Source organism: Peromyscus leucopus, chromosome 16_21, assembly GCF_004664715.2.
Source record: "Peromyscus leucopus breed LL Stock chromosome 16_21, UCI_PerLeu_2.1, whole genome shotgun sequence".
In the NCBI taxonomy this organism is placed as follows: Eukaryota; Metazoa; Chordata; class Mammalia; order Rodentia; family Cricetidae; genus Peromyscus; species Peromyscus leucopus.
In genome coordinates, this window is record NC_051084.1 from 64,861,128 (window position 1) to 64,874,059 (window position 12,932).

Here is a 12,932-nt window from a genome sequence, read left to right on the forward strand (position 1 = left end):
TATACCAAATATTTCTTAAATACATTATTTTGAAAATTAAAAATTAAAATGGTATACTGCTTGTAGCCGGAGTTTTCTCTAATCCCTTGGCCCACAGTTGCTCAGACCCAAGTAAACACATAGAGACTTATATTACTTATAAACTGTATGGCCGTGGCAGGCTTCTTGCTAGCTAGATCTTACACTTAAATTAACCCATAATTCTTATTTATGTTTAGCCATGTGGCTTGGTACCTTTTCTCAGTTCTGCTTTCACATCTTGCTTCTCATGGCAGCGGCAGCTGGCAACATCTCCTGATTCAGCCTTCCACTTCCCAGAATTCTCCTCTCCCTTGTCCTGCCTATACTATACTTCCTGCCAGGCTACTGGCCAATCAGTGTTTTATTTATCAATCAATCAGAGCAACACATTCACAGCATACAGAAAGACATCCCCAGCAACTGCTTAGAAATAACTAATAATACAATTACTTATAAATAATTAAACTTTTGTCTTGTTTTGTTTTTTTGAGACAAGGTCTCACTATGTAGCTCTGGCTATTCTGTAACTCATTTTTTAGACCAAGCTGGTCTCAAACTCACAGAGATCTACCTGCCTCTGCCTCCTGAGTACTGGGATTAAAGGTGTGTGCCAACATGCTCAGCAAATAATTAAACCCTACATATTAAAATTTGACTGATTCCTTCTGTCAATTTAGTGTTGATTTGAGTACTCAAGTTCCTGTGTTAATATCTTAATAAAATACTGTTTATCTTAGAAGAAAGAGTGGGTGGTATTTATGTATGGAAATAGATTGGAGTTATGATCCTTAGCCAGATCTACCATTGCTCCAATAAAAGTATTGCATTATACCCTGCAGGATGGAATGGGGGCAAAGACCAGATATGCCTTCCAGGATTGTTCTATTCTTCCTTAGCATGAGAATGTGATACCATTGATGTCAGGCCTGATTCAAAACTCAGGAAAGGATGTTTGTGAACACTTCTTTTGATGAAGTTCTGATTCTAAGTCCATTACATAAAATGTCTTCAGATCTAGAAATGTGCTGATTTGTATAGATTTTCTAATTAAATATTAGTTAGAAAGATAAAAATGGTCCAAAGAACCCTTGGAGTGTGATGTTAAATAATTCATTCAATAAAGGAAGAGAATCATTCTTTGTTAACATAACGTATTTAATGAAAGTGAAGTAAGTAATAAGGGTTCTTTTGTATATTTCTGTATTATAAATCAGACAGTAGGGTTTGGGAGGGCATAATCATATATTGCTGTAGAATTAAACTACACTATAATACAGTTTAATTTTCAGAACATGACTCTTAGGAGGGCATCATGATTATTGTTTGTATTTCAAAGATGAGCAGTTTAACTTCAAGGTCAGCAATATATTCATTGTGTCATCTTATGTACTTTTTAAAAAGAAATACATATTCAATAAATATGTTGTTCCTTTGATGGGTTCCCTTATGTGCTTGGTGACATGACATGTACTATGTTTTATATATTTACAATTCCTGACATTTCTCTTTTTTTTAAGAAAAAATTTCCATTCATTTCACACACCAATCAAAGATCCCCCTCTTCCCTCCTTCCACCCCACCAGCCTCTCTCTCCCTCCCAACCCACTCTCCCCCACAAGAAGGCATGGCCTCCCATGAGGAGGCACATCCAGTAGGGGCAAGTCCAAGCCCCTCCCCTGCCTCAAGGCTTCACTGAGGTGTCCCATCATAGTGGGCTCCAAGAAGCCTGCTTATACCAGGGATGGATTCTGATCCTACTGCCAGGGGGCCCCCCAAGCAGATCAAGCTACACAATTGTCTTGCCATGCAGAGGGCCTAGTCCAGTCCCATGCAGGCTTTACAGCCATTGATCCATCTTTCATGAGTTCCCACTAGTATGGTTTGGCCTGACATTTCTCTTTGATAACCACTTTGAGAAGATTAGTCATCAAAAGCTACCAGATTTTATGGTTATCATGTGTTTTTTTACCCAAACCCCAAAGTAATAGAATAGATAGTCTCACTATTTGACAATATTTCCTGAAGTACCCAGAAATATGATGCATAGGTAGTAAGTTTGGCCTTACTCTAGATTAAGTGTTTATCATTATTTTATATAGAAAATACCAGCATTTAAACATCTTATTGTTCAAGGCTGGAGTTAAGCACACTGGCTGCACTTCCAGAGGTCCTGAGTTCAATTCCCAGCAACCACATGGTGGCTTACAACCATCTATAATGAGGTCTGGTGCCCTCTTCTGTAGTGCAGGCATACATGCAGGCAGAACACTGTATACATAATAAATAAATCTTTAGAGAAAGAAAACCAGGACTGCTCCAGGCATCCCACCTGTTTGTCTGACTTTGAGAGGACCTAGGGAAACATCACCGTGGCACGTGCACGCACGCGCGCGTGCACGCACACACACACACACACACACACACACACACACACACACACACACACACAAAACCAAACAAACCAAAAAAAATTTTTTTACTATTCATTTATTTCAGAAAATTCCAAAGAAAATATTCTGATTTTTCTATCTTTGGATCAAAACCTCTGTGTTTACCAATAGTCACTTTTGGAATTAGACAATGACCATGTATAAAAAGAAAGTGAATGTTCCACAGTCATCACATATTATAAAATAGAAAAAGATTAGGATGGCATCTGCCACTTTATACCTTCCTTATGGGAATTGGAATCAAACAGAAGGTTTAGTGATATAAAGCACATTCAAAATACACTGCAAAGAAGGTTTACTGAGATACCTGGGTTGAAGGTCAGTACCTCTACCAGCTGCTAAAACAGTCAAAGCCACATCTTCGTCCCAGCATTCATCTTTGATCAAACATTGGTTTTGTGAACCATAGTATGGGCAAAGGTGACAAAATCATGTGTCATGTGGCATAGGGCATGAATCTTTAAGTATGTACAGATAAAGGATAAACTCATCAGTGAGAAACAGTAGACCCTTGTGCACACAGTGTGGAACTGCAGAGAGAAGAAAACCTCTGTATCAGTTAGGGTGTAATGAGACCAATCACCAGGGAGAGTGATGTATGCTTTATGATTTATAGGAGGAATTTGCTTACACAACTGAACAGAAACGTGCAAAGGACCACAAGGAGGCAACTGCTCCCAGGCACAAACTGAGGCATGCTCTCTGCAAGTAGGCAGTCAGGAAGGAAGCTAGCAGGGTTCTGGGAGAACAACAGCAGGCCCAGCCACTGTTTGGAGTCTATGGAGCAAGGGTTTTGGGTCCCCTTCAAAAAGCTCCTGCTGTGGGATGGTCTATATGTCAAATTGCTCTGATTGGTCAATAAATACAACACTGATTGGCCAGTGGCTAGGCAGGAAGTATCGGCAGGACTAACAGATAGAGAAAAGAAAGAACAGGAAGGTGGAAGGAGTCACTGCCAGCCGCTGCCATGACAAGCATGTGAAGATGCCGGTAAGCCATGAGCCACGTGGCAAGGTATAGATTTATGGAAATGGATTAATTTAAGCTATAAGAACAGTTAGCAAGAAGCCTGCCATGGCCATACAGTTTGTAAGCAATATAAGTCTGTGTTTACTTGGTTGGGTCTGAGTGGCTGTCGGACTGGTGCGTGACAAAGATTTGTCCTGACTGTGGGCAAGGCAGGAAAATTCTAGCTACAAGCTCCTCCCAGTGGGTCAAATGGGCCGTTCAGGAAAACCTCTTATTTGATTAAAGCCAACCGAATAAGATCTTGTGTTATAACATATAATTCAATCTCAGTATTAAAGATTCAGGAAGGATTGGTATAGTGTTTGTGTGTATCCATGTGGTGTGTGTCTCCATGTGTCTGTCTATCTGTGTGTCTGTGTGCATGCATACCACAAAACTGACTGTTTTTACCTTTCTACCATAGTCTCAGCTGACTAACCCTGGAAGCCACCTAACTAGAGACACACCATATTAGCATTTAGAGGATGGGCTCGTATTCCTATATGAAGAAAGGCACACGACCCAGAGGTTCATGCCTGTCCATGTCTGCTATCTAGTGTGGCACCCCAAGTGTAGAAACAATAGATATATATTTGGTAATAGAAAAATTGCAGAAGAAGAACACGGATGCTAACTTAAACAGGTTATCTCCAAGGTATTTGGAATGTTCTTTCTCAAAACCAGCCATTAGAATTCACTCTTATTCTCAGAGTTCCTTCAATGTCACTCAAGAACCTCTCACCACTGGGATTGGTAAGAATGTGATGTTATACTCCAGCCTCAGCTCAGCCCTTCTCCCACAGATATCCTATATACTGAGTAACAGGCAACCCTTGCCAGGAGTTCTTATCAGGGAAGCTCAGTCACATAAAAAGAATGGCCACATTTCTGCCCCTATCCTCTTTCTGCCTGGAAACCAGAGGGCCTGGCTGCAAACTCTTGCTGTGAAACCTCTCCCATCTTCAGAAAACTGTAAGAACAGACCTCCACTTCTATACCCATCATGCTGTTTGTCTCTGGTGATGGGACCTGAACTCTCCTCAAAGCCCTCACCTTGTTGTTACTTCTCTGTCTATAGCATTAGTAATTTGTCTAATAAACTCTTTATTCCTCAATAGTCTGGAAAATTCTGCCCCATGTAAAACCTAACAAGTTTGGATGGTGATAATAGCCTTTCATCACATAGATTGTGCACAACTTTGCTTTTCTCGTCAGGACAGAGTTAATGAATGTACAAGCATCTGAGTTCAAATCTTCTTTTCTTTTTTTGTCCTTTGAAATTTTATTAGGAAGAGGCAAAATAGTTTTGTATGTATTAATGGGGGTATGGTAAGATGTTTTGTTAAATGCGTAATTGTTTCATGAGTCTAATAATGTAATTAGCATATTCATCACCTTGAATTTTCATCATTCCTTTATGATAAAGACATAAAAATCCTCTTTTAAATGTAGTTTTAAAAAATAAATTTCATAGAAGCTGAGAAAAGAGGAGTGGCTGTGCTAAGACTGAGGAGAGTGGGGATAAAAGGTGGGAAGTTGGTTAACGAGCATAACACGGACGTGAGATAGGATGGATACGTTATAGATTCTTACAGCTTCATTTTCCAGTGGTATCCAAGGATTTGACTGTAACATGTTCTTTAACTCTGGATGGGGGGAAATCAAGCTCTTCCTAGTCCTCTGCAAACATCCTGTGTATTGGTTTTCCTTTGGCCTTGCTTCCTTGCCTGGAATTTCAACCTTCATGGCCAGTGAGGTCTTCCTTGGCACCTTTCTCTGAGAAGTAACTCCTTTCCTGATACTCTGCCCTGCAGGTCCTAGTTGCCTTGACCACCTGAACTCTGATCTCATCTCCTTGGCTCAATGAGACTGACACACTCTGCTTATGTTTAATTTCCTGTATGGTGTGAGTAGAAAACTGCCTCCAAGCAGTAGAGTAGGCCCCCCCACAAAGGTAATGGCGATGGCAATACTAAACAGTATACAAAAAGAAAGTTGGATGCTTTCCTTGTACCATTTATAAAATGTAACCCAAATTGAACAAAATATAAAAATAAGAGCTAACAAGGGACTGAACTTGACAGAAATTTGTTGGATGTAATATCAAAAGCACAAGCTTTTCAGGGAAAAATGGAATATTTTTACATCATAAAAATTAAAAAATTATTTATTTCTTCTCTGACCCAGTAGTTGTTCAGCAGGGAGTTTGTAGGCTTTGTTCAGTTTTCAAGAGTTTGTAGGTTTTCTGTTGTTGAAGTCCACCTCTAGTCCATAGTTTTCTGATAGGATACAGGGGCTATTTCAATTTTCTTCTATCTATTGAGACTTCTTGGGAGGCCTGCCCTTGTCTGAGGGGAAGTGTGTGTGTGTGTGGGATGGATCTAGAGGGAAGGGGAAGTGGGAAGAGGGGAGGGAGGGGAAACTGCAGTTGTGATGAAATATATGAGAGAATAATAAAAATTAAAATTAAAACTTGTGCTTCGAAGTACGTTATCTACACAAGAAATGTGCAGCTGTGTAATGAAAGAATTGTGGTAGTGTGTTTTTATAAATGGCTGATCTCCATACTATATCAATAGTTTCCAGCCTAACAAAGCAAAAGAGTAAATATTCCAATTGTAGGCAAAGGGGTGGGTCGATGGCCTAGAGGTTAAAAGCACTTGTTACCCTTGCAGAGGATCTGGATTCTGTTCCCAGTGCCCACATGGCAGCTCACAACTGTAACTCAGTTCCAGTGGTTGTGGTGTCTCTTCTGGCCTCTGCGGGCAGCAAGCATACACATGGCACACATGCCTATTATGTAGGCAAAACACATACACATGAAATAAAAATAAATAAAAAATAAAAAGTGGATAGAATTTGAGAGAGAGAGGAGATGGGGTGTGGACCTAGATGGGGTTGTGAACGACCTCAAAATACATTGTACGCATGTATGTAATTCTCACAGAATTAATGAAAATATTTTTTAAAGTGGGCAAAGGACTTAAACAGACATTTCTCCAAATAAATTCTGTAGCTGTCCAAAGCACAGGAGCAGATATTCATCATCACTACTTCCCAGTCTTTAAGTAAATGCAAATCAACATCAAGTGGCATTTCATTTCACTCCTTTAAGAATGTCTATTCCATAGTCTAAAATAAGGAAATGAACAAAAGACTAGGATGGGGGCGGCGGGGGTGGGAACTGGGCACCTTGTTCATTTCCTGAAATTTACTGTGATTCATATATTGTGGAAAAGAGTTAAGTCCCGCAGAGAACTAAACATGATTACCGTATGGCTGAGTAGTTCCATTTCTAGGTATGTAGGCTTGGTTTTGTCTTTTCATCTTTTAAAAAGGTGAGTGCAGGGATTCAAACACATTCATGCAGCAGTTGTCAGGTACTGACTGTCGCCTCAGTCTGTGTCTTGAATACTGAAATGTGACGGTGTTTGTAGGTTAGATAAGGGAATCATTGCCCAGTCTTTATGATAGAATGCATGTCTTGTTAAGAGGACACACACACACACACACACACACACACACACACACACACACACGTATACATACACACATACGCAAGCATACATACACACACAAATATATACACAAGCATGCATACATGCACAAATGTACACACATTTATATATACAAACACACACACACACACACACACATGCACATACAAACCTGTACACATACATATTTACCCCCTTGGTTCTGTTCTTTTGCAAACCTGACTAAAACTAATTGGTACCAAAATTGATTGTGGAGAAACAAAATTTTAAGAATGAGTTTCTCTAGTGGGCTTAGTAGTACCTATAACTAGATCTTCAGCTGCCTAGAACCTATGGTCACTAAAGACTCCTCAGATAGTATTTGGAGTGCTGAAATCCATGGTGTGTACGTTTTAAAGAACTTATTGAGATATATGTACTTGATCTCAATTCACGTCTTGTGAGGTGTGAGGAATTTAGTGACTCTGTATATGAAAACTTTGAACATTTGTGGAAAATGTTAGTTGGCTCCTTTTAGCATCTTTGAAGAAAATTATGAAAGACCATGAGCTGAGTAATAAAATTAATTCACTCCAAATGCAAATAAATAGTCTAAAGGTTTCTAAGGGTGCACTCGGAAGAGAATCTTTTCTCCTGCAGTCACAGACAGAGCTCACATTTCAGAAAAACCAAATCCAAGCCCTCATTATACAATTAGCTGAGTTACAACTCAAGTTAAATTTAAGTTCTAGAATTTTCTTGGATCAAGACTAGAACTTTGTATGCACTCTGGCGTTTACAGCACATGGAAATTATGTCCTTTAAAACATACTGGTGGTTCACATCGGTTATCAACTAGGCATGGCTAGGACAAGGGAACCTCATTTGGGGAGGCAGGATGCCTTCATCAGAAGGGCCCGTGGCCACTTCTGTGAGGCATTTTCTTAATTGCTAACTGATGTAGGTGAGCCCAGCTCACTGTGGGCAGCACCATCCCTCAGGAGATGAGATTGAGATACATAGGGCAGGTCACTGAGCATGCCAGAGGAAGGAAGCCAGCAAGGAGTCTTACTCTATACTTGGCCTAAGTTTTTACTTCAGGCTCCTGCCTTGACTCAGCTTGATGATAATAAGCCCGATGAACTCATCCCTTCAAAGCATGGTACGTAGATGTATCCAACAGTCTTATTAAATAAGAAATACAGAAACAATGTAAAAGAGAAAGCCTAGAGGTCAGAGCTCAGAGCTAAAATCTCACCCTTCTTCCTGCCGTGTCCCAGCTTCCTGAAAAAGAGCTATATCCTGTCTGTTCGTCTTTTTATAGTATTTTGTTCTGCCTTCTCATTGGTTGTAAACCCAAACACGTGACTGCCTCGTCACTGTCTGAATGTACAGCCCCCCAGGTCTTAAAGGCATATGTCTTCAATACTGGCTGTATCCCTGAACACACAGAGATCTATGGGATTAAAGGCGTGTATCACCACCGCCACACTCTTGCTATGGCTCTAATAGCTCTGACCCCCGGGCAACTTTATTTATTAACATACAATCAAAATCACATTTCAGTACAATTAGATTACCACCACAATGGTGTTTAACACAGCAATGAGAAGCAAACTTGCACAATGACGAGTGTGTGTGCATGCTTGTGCATGTGCACATACATAGCTTGGCATACACGTGACACAGCACCTATGTAGAGGTCAGAGAACAACTGTTAGGATCAGTCTTAAATGCTATGGATCCTGAGATCAAACTCAGGATATCAGACTTGCAAGCACCTTTATCATCAAAGCCATCCCACTGGTCCTTGGCTGTTACATTTATTACTATGGAAGATGTTCTTGGCTTTTAGAAATGTTTTAAAAGAAGAACTACCCCCTCCCCGTTTTCTTAGCAGTTCTTTGTTGTTTTTCTTTGGTTCTCATATCTACCCTCTCTTTTTTCCTTGCTGACCTGTAGGTGGCGCTCTAAGCTTAGGATTACTCTATTTCCTTGCTTGACATGATACTCAGTTTTAAAATCCTTGGCCCATAGGCACTTACAGAAAAAGCATGTCTGTTTAATAATCCATTTAGGCATTCTTGATGTCATCATTTGGAGCATGTTCTGTTGGTAATTGCTTATGAACAGTTCTGCACATGGTTGCTGAGGTGGTCAGTTTATTAGCACTGTAACTAAGACAAGATTAATGTTGAATTTTGTTGAGTAAATCCATCTTTGATTCACATTGACTCATTTTAAGTTACAAATTTTTCCTGACCTGTGTTGTCTCATTTCAAATTTCTTACTGTGCTGACCTCTTACTATTCACCATGAGACCAAGCTATGAATTGGAGTCTGTTTTGCATGTTAAACATAATAAATAATTACGTGCAAATACTTAAAAAGAGAAGTGCAGAAATCAATTATTTGTTTCAGAACAATTCTGTGTATTATTCTGAAATCAGATGCAAACGGTTTTCATTGTAATGTGTTTTTGCTTTGATTAGTATTTGTTAAATCATAATATATTACTACTTTGGAAAATAAAACAATGTAAGGATTGTCTTCTTTTTTTTTTTTGTTGTGACTTGATTTTTTTGAGACAAGTTTTTACTGTTGCCTTGAATTCACAGTCGTCTTGCCCCTGCCTCACAGTGCAGGATCTCAGGTTTGTCCACTAAGCATGACATCCTCGCTCTTAAATTTTGCACAGCTGCAAATCCAATAACCTTGATGTGTCTGTGCAGCAGACAGACGACTTTGCTGTTCAGTTATCCTGTGAATGTTCAGCTTCATTCACAGCTGCTGAGAGAGGTACGGGTCCAGAGCAACGTGATGTGATCCTCAGGTTCCATGACTTCATGTGCTTCTGTCCTAACCATGCCTCTAGTGTGGCCAGTCCTGTCAGGCCATATGGTTATCAGAACAATATTAGTGACAATTTCCTGCAGAGAGAATACATCAATATCTAGACATGAAGTACTGAAGCACACGAAGCAGATGGCTCGGCCTCCGACATGTTCTTTTTGATTTAAGGTAATTATGCTTTTAAAAATATTCTCCATGATTGCAAATATACCTGGAAAAAAGCTGAATATGAATATGATCATTTGAATTCATTTCCAAAACCACTAAGAGTGTCACTGCTAATTTTGAGCTGGGTCCATTTTCTGTTTAATGAAAGGATGATAGAGACCCACTAAACTCTTCAGTGGAAGGACTGAGATAAAGTTTGTGATGTCTTTGGATTGTGCAGTAAAAGCAAAATAAAATATTTACTGCATAGGAAATACTATACTTTCTGAGAGCCTGAGTCCTATTGCTATAGAAATCATTATTCCATAAGCCAGTATTAATTATGTATTGCACACCTCATGTCTAGCCCCTAGAAATGAAAAGAAACATGCATGCACGCCTCATGGTACCTGTGACTACCTGCCATGAAGGAGGTCTCCTTAGTGCTGTGGAAGCAAAGAGGGAGTGGCTAACTTTCTCCTGTGGAATAAAGGAAAGCTCCAAGGAAGAACCAGTATCTGGAACTTAAACCGTGGGAGGGATACAGTGGGCAGACGTGTGAGGATGCACAGCAGGGATGCATAGAGGTACAGGGTGTTCAGGGAAAAGGGAGCAGTTAGAGAGAAGAGCATGGGATCCACAAAAGGCAATGAGGGTGAAAATATTTCCTAAGTTTTTATCGCTCATTAACACCTTACTCTGAAACAGTTTCAAAAATAGATTTCTTCCTGGGGGCTTGCTAATTTCAAATTGACATATTACTGATGTATCAAAAATTCTCTACTTCTAATAGAATTTCTAAGCTTTTACAGGTTCTGTATTCTGTGTCTTTTTTTTTTTGTATCTAAGGAATTTGAAGAGATTGAGGGACAATAGCATTCTAAAATGCCTGTGACAGAGGAATGGGAAAGTATTTTTCCTGTGGTTTGCCTGTGAATAGCCAATCCCCTTGTGCATAGGGAGCTATTTCTCAGGTTGTGGAATATCAACTTTCTTTGTAATCCACTGTGATTACTAAAAATATTGGCCATGGCAGAGCAGAACTCTCAATCCATTTTGTAAGGTCCATTTTAGAACCCATGATTATTACAGTAAATGTATGAATGTATTATTGGTCACAAAGAAATTTAATAGGTAGACTATTGACAAACCATTCTTTGGTTTTGTGGAGAAAAATAGAACCTACAGACATACAGTTTATATATATATATATATATATATATATATATATATATATATATATATATATTTGATAGGCAACATGATTCCTATGGACATTTCTCATCCAAATATTTGTGTTGTATTTAATTGACAAGCAAGGGATTAAGAATCAGAAGAGATGTTGGTTTGTTTTTTGCCTCAAGACTTGAAGTGTTCTTTGTTACTTCTAAAATGTCAGCTGCTACCATGGAAAATAATTCTATTCTTCGAGATAACTGCAAACTTGCATTTACTATACATTGAAGACTTCCGTCTCTAACATCCAGTTTTTAATCAATCAGTAGCTAAGAATGACTTGTCTGGGGAAAGGAAATATCAAGTAAGCTGATGTCAGAGTTACTCCCCAAAGTCCAGTCCATGAATGCTAAGTTCTCCTGGAAACTTACCTTAGGCAGACCACATTTTTCTTTCTACAACTGAGGACACACTGTCTCCTCAACAGGGGTGTATAATTTGTGTTTTATTGTCTTATACACATGGGCTTTGATTTTGGAGATGCTCTAAAGGGGTTGGGGAAGTGAAAAGTTAATTTATGTAGAATGTGCAGAAAAGAACCCAGAGGAGGGGATTGGAATCTGTTCTTGCAGTAAATTGGCATTCTTTCTCTCTCTCTCTCTCTCTCTCTCTCTCTCTCTCTCTCTCTCTCTCTCTCTCTCTCTCTTACACACACACACACACACACACACACACACACACACACACACACACAATATTCAACTGAAGCTCCTGTTCTTTCTCCTACCCTAATATTTAGCCTCAAAGAAACTATGGATTTAATGAGGCCATTTTGCTTCAAGTATCTGGAATTTCTGTTGTATGAAGAGAGATGCTTCCTCAAGAGATCGAGAACATGACTTTTGCACTCCACGGGGACCTCTGTTGACAGGAATCAATGTTCTAAGAAATGCTTCCTACACACCTCTAGAGACATTTTTCTTCTGTCAAGTTCTTTATTCTCATTTTAAATAATTTGAGAGGTTTGAACAGTCATGTTTGTGTGTACGTGCATGTGTGTATTTTAGCACGTGTCAGATGAGTATGTGTGGGCAGACACGAACACGTGTGTGTAGCTGAGGGAGAAGTACCATAGTTCTGGGTTTTGATGGGTATGTTATCTGTCATGTGTATGATTCTGATTCCAATGTGAAAATGAATTGCCTGTTCCTTCTGTTCCTTCGATCAAAGTTTCACTTTCTCTTTAAGCCCTTTTAAATGAAGTAACTCACTACATTGTTGTTGAAGTTTACTTTAGTCTAGCAATCCTCTTGCATCAGCTTCCCAAGTCCTCAACTGCTGTGGGATGTTCTGTATGGCAAATGTGTTGCTCTGATTGGTCAATAATAAAACACTGATTGGTCCGTGGCTAGGCAGGAAGTATAGGCGGGACTAATAGAGAGGAGAAAAGAAAGAACAGGAAGGCAGAAGGAGTCACTGCCAGCCACCACCAGGACAAGCAGCATGTAAAGATGCCGGTAAGCCATGAGCCACATGCCACGTGGCAAGGTATAGATTTATGGAAATGGATTAATTTAAGCTATAAGAACAGTTAGCAAGAAGCCTGCCACGGCCATACAGTTTGTAAGCAATATAAGTCTCTGCATTTACTTGGTTGGGTCTGAGCGGCTGTGGGACTGGTGGGTGACAAAGATTTGTCCTGACTGTGGGCAATGCAGGAAAACTCAAGCTACACTCAACGTAGAGCTCAAAGGCAAGAAGCAACATAAGGTCCACCTGGGACAAGACCTCCTATTAATCT